This window comes from Panthera uncia, chromosome A2 (genome assembly GCF_023721935.1).
Source record: "Panthera uncia isolate 11264 chromosome A2, Puncia_PCG_1.0, whole genome shotgun sequence".
Classification (NCBI taxonomy): Eukaryota; Metazoa; Chordata; class Mammalia; order Carnivora; family Felidae; genus Panthera; species Panthera uncia.
Window position 1 is genome coordinate 57041532 of NC_064816.1, and position 4253 is coordinate 57045784.

Genomic DNA, 4253 nt, shown 5'->3' on the forward strand with positions numbered 1-4253 from the left:
TTTGTAGACACAGAAGAGACAAGCATAGTACGTACAATTAGGTCACATGGAAACAGAAATGCTGAGCAGAACTGAGGCCGAGTGCAATTTTACTCTTCATTTCATGCCTTTCTGCGGTGCTTCAACACTAAAACAATGTGCAGGCATTACTTTTAAAAGAATTACTCAAGGGGCGCCTGGGGGGCTCAGTCGGTTAAGTGCCTGACTCTTGATTTCAGCTCAGGTGGTGATCTCAGTTTCTGAGATCGAGCCCTGCGTCAGGCTCTGTGTTGATGGTGTGGAGCCTGCTTGGGACTCTCTCCCTGCCTGTGTGCTCTCTCTCTCTCATAAATAAATAAACTTCAAAAAAGAAAAGAATTATTCAAACAAATGGCTTGGATGTCAGTCCAAGTGGCTTGGGCTTGCACCTGCAAGGGGACAGAGAATCTATACCTTTGGTTCCATCCACAGTGTGGCCACTGTTTCATAGGCTTTCTTGTATTTTCCGGCATTCCAGAGCACGTCCTGGACTGCCTCCTCTCCAAGGGGGCCTGGACATACGCTTCTCAGCAAAGTTGCTCCCTCCTCCCCAGGAGGGGTTCCTTGCTGCCCTGTTAGAGCTCATTTACTGCCATTATCCAGCTGCCCCCTGGGGGGGGGGGTGCTGTGTGCCAGGCTTCCCATTCCCCAGCATTGCTCAGTGCTGCTAACCGCCTGTCCTCAGTCTCTGGACCTTTCCAATGCCTTTTCCCATCTATTACTGTTTTGGCTCCTCCAACAACCCTGGGAGGTAATGAAGTCAGGGGTCCTGGCACCCATTTTATAGATAAGAAAGCTGAGGCTCTGATGGGCAAAGTAACTTGGACGGACTCTACCAGGACCGGAGGCCAGGCTGCCATAAACACAGTCCCGCTGGGCTGAGACCCAGCCTGCCTCCCAGTCTGGAATTCTAGCAGATGTCAGAGAGACCACCATTTATGGCAGAGATGGGGAGGAGGGAAGCTGAGGAGCCCTCTGTCTCCCGGAGCTGTGCCTGTGTCCTCGAAACAGGGAAAGCTGGAGCCCCTGCCCTAGAGGTGAGCCCCACTTCTGTCCCTGGGGTCTTTGCAACCGTTCAGGGCTGGACAGGTACCAGGGACTCGGGTCCTTTTCTGTGGGAGATGATGTACAAGTAGGGAAGGAATTAATTGCGTGGGAACGTTGGGGGTTTTCATTGCTATGAAGAGAAATATTTCTTTCTCTTTGTCATCTGTTTGGAAAAACACTACCTGGTTTCTTTTTCTTCTAACAGAGTCTCCCCACAATATGGGGAGAGTTTTTCTACTTAGATACAGCCATACCTAACTACTCAGGTGGACATTCAGCTACTTAGGCTGCCAGTGTCCCCACATTCACTCATTCATTTATTTATTTTCTCAACAAAAGTTTACTGAGGTCCTACTACATGCCGGGCACAGTGCCACAAAGGATAGGCATGTGAGACCTGGTCTTGCCTGCATGTGGGAGAGGTTTTTATGGGACTATGTCCCCAAGAAAGGTAAGTTTGAACTGATGGCTGAAGGATGAATATAGTTCACCAGGCCAAGGTGGGGGCTGGAGGGAGGAGGAGACTGAAGCAGAGAGAAGGCACCCTGTACAAAGGCAGAAACTAGCTTGAGGGTGCTCTGGGTCTCTTTGGGGAAAACCGTTCTAATTTCTCCAGTGGCCAACTCCTTAACTCATTTGGGGTAGGTCCCTCAGCCCTGTTGAATTCCTCTCAAGCCGACCTTTTTGCTTTAAGTCAGAAATTCATTAATTCAATAACTGAGCACTTACTATTTGCCTGATGTTAGAAATATGAAGGGAACAGGTGGAGAGAAATCACTGCTTTGGTGGTGCTTACATTCTATTAGAGGAGACAAAAACAAATAAAATATAAAATACATACTACATTAGCAGGGAATAAATATCAATTAAAAAGTTAAACAGGATAGGGGAATAGGAAATACTAGGGAGAGTGTTAACATTAAGAGAGAGAGAGAGAGAGAGAGAGAGAGACAGAGTGCGAGTGGGGGAGGTGCAGAGAGACAGGGAGACACAGAATCCGAAGCAGGCTCCAGGCTCCCAGCTGTCAGCGCAGAGCCCGACTCAGGGCTCAAACTCACAGACTCACGGACCGTGAAATCATGACCTGAGCCGAAGTTGGCCCCCCAACTGACTGAGCCACCCAGGCACCCCAGGGAGAGTGTTAACATTTTAGACTGGGTGGTTAAGGCAGGGCTCCCTGAGAAGATAACATGCAGAGAAAACCCTGAAGGAGGCGAGAGAACCATGTCATTTGCGTGGAAAGAGCTTGTACAGGCAGTGGAAAGAGCACATGCAAGGGCTCTGAGGTAGGACTGTGCCTGGTATGTTTGGGGAACTGCAAGGAGGCCAGTGTGGCTGGAATGATGTGAGCAAGGGGAAAAGAGTAGAGTGTAAGGTCAGGGATCTAATTTTGGGGGGGAGGCGATCCTGTAGGGCATTGCAGGCTGTGATGCTGGGAACCCCTGGAATGTTCTGAGCCAATGAGAGACATGATCTGACTCAGGTTGTAACAGGAGCACCTTGGCTGTCCTTCAGTTTCTTCCCCTCCCCCCAGTTTTATTGAGACATAATTGACATGCAGTATTGTATGAGTTTAGTGTCTACAACATAACAGTTCGACACCTATTTTGTGAAATAATTACTGTAGTTTTAGTTAGCAGCCATCATCTCATATAGATATAATAAAAAGGAAACGAAAAAAAAGAAAAAAAAATTTCCTTCTGGTGAGAACTCTTGGGACCCACTCTCTTAATCACTTTCCTGTATATCACACAGCAGCACAGTGCATCACGTTGCACATGACTTCCTAGGACTTAGTTCTCTTACACCTGAAAGTCTGTACCTTTTGATCCCCCTTCTCCAAATCCTTCTCCCCTGACCCTCTGCCTCTGGGACCACAAGTCTGATCTCTTTTTCTATGAGTTTTTTTGTTTGTTTGTTTTTAGTTTTTAAAATTTCACAGAGAAGTGAAGTCACACAGTATTTATCCTTTTCTGCTTTTCAGTTTCTGACCACCTACGTGCTGAAGCTGCTATGGGTGTATTTCACCTTTAACACCAGTGTCCCCTAACCTGTCCTCCCCCCCCCAGCCCCTGCCACCCCCAGCTGGGTTTGGCTCCTGGTGGCAGCAGGAGCCACATCCCTGGCCCCAGCTGGGTATACAGGGAGGACCACATGACCCAGGGGCAAGCACCAGCCTGGACTTAGGAGCCCAGACCCACAGCATTCCAGAGAGCAGGGAAAGGTCCTGGCTATGAGTACGCTGCTCTGGCAATACACTGGGAGAAAAGTGGAGGGAATGCTCTCTATCTCCCAGGCCAGGAAGGGAAAGGATGTCACTCCTTAGAAGGAGCTCTGCCCACGTGTCCCTGTGTTGCCCGGAAAAATGCCCTCCGGGGGCAGGCGGACAGGCTCTGCCTCACCCCCTCCTCTCTCCTTACCAGCCGAGTCACCCGGGGAGGACCCGTGGCCCCTCACAGTCCATGTCTTCATCTGTAGGCTGAGGATTCAACAGGAGTGTGAGTTAAAGGGCGTTAGCAGGGTGCGTGGCACCGTCGGCTCACTGCCACCTCTTGGGCAAGTTCCTCTGGGCCTCGCTCTTCCCATCTCCGCGCGGAGTGCCAAAGCGTCCCGGGACTGCTGCGGACCACAGCAGCCTGAGAGTGAAGCACAGGTCGGTCCTCAGGAAGGTGTCCCTGACATGGGGGTGTCACTGATTCGAGGCAGGGGTCAGACGCCCTAGGCCGTCCTGGAGGCTGGGAGGCTCCGAGGCAGCGCAGCGCAGCGAGCGTGCACTTTCCCGAGGGTAACCGTGATCGCTAGGCAGAAACACCGTACCGTATTTCTCCAACAGTACGTCCCCAGGGTAACCCCCCACTTTATCCGGCCCACAGCCGGAGGCCAGCGAGGTGGGAGTGAGGGTGGCGGTAGAGGCCAGACCTGCCCTGGCGGCCTCATGACGCCCGCCCCCTCCTGGACTCCATTTCTCGCGGGGCCCGCGGCCTGTCTCCCGTCCTCACCTGGGGACCGACCTGCAGAAGCGACGCCTGCGGACTGTGCGAGGCCACGGCCGGGATCGGGGGAGGGAAAGTGGCCGGAGAGCCCGCGCTGCGCGCAGCCGACAACTCCCGAAGCCAGAGCGAGGGGCTGGGGGCGGGACCAGGGCCGGGCTGGGGGCGGGGCCGGGGCCGGGGCCGGGGGCGGGGCCG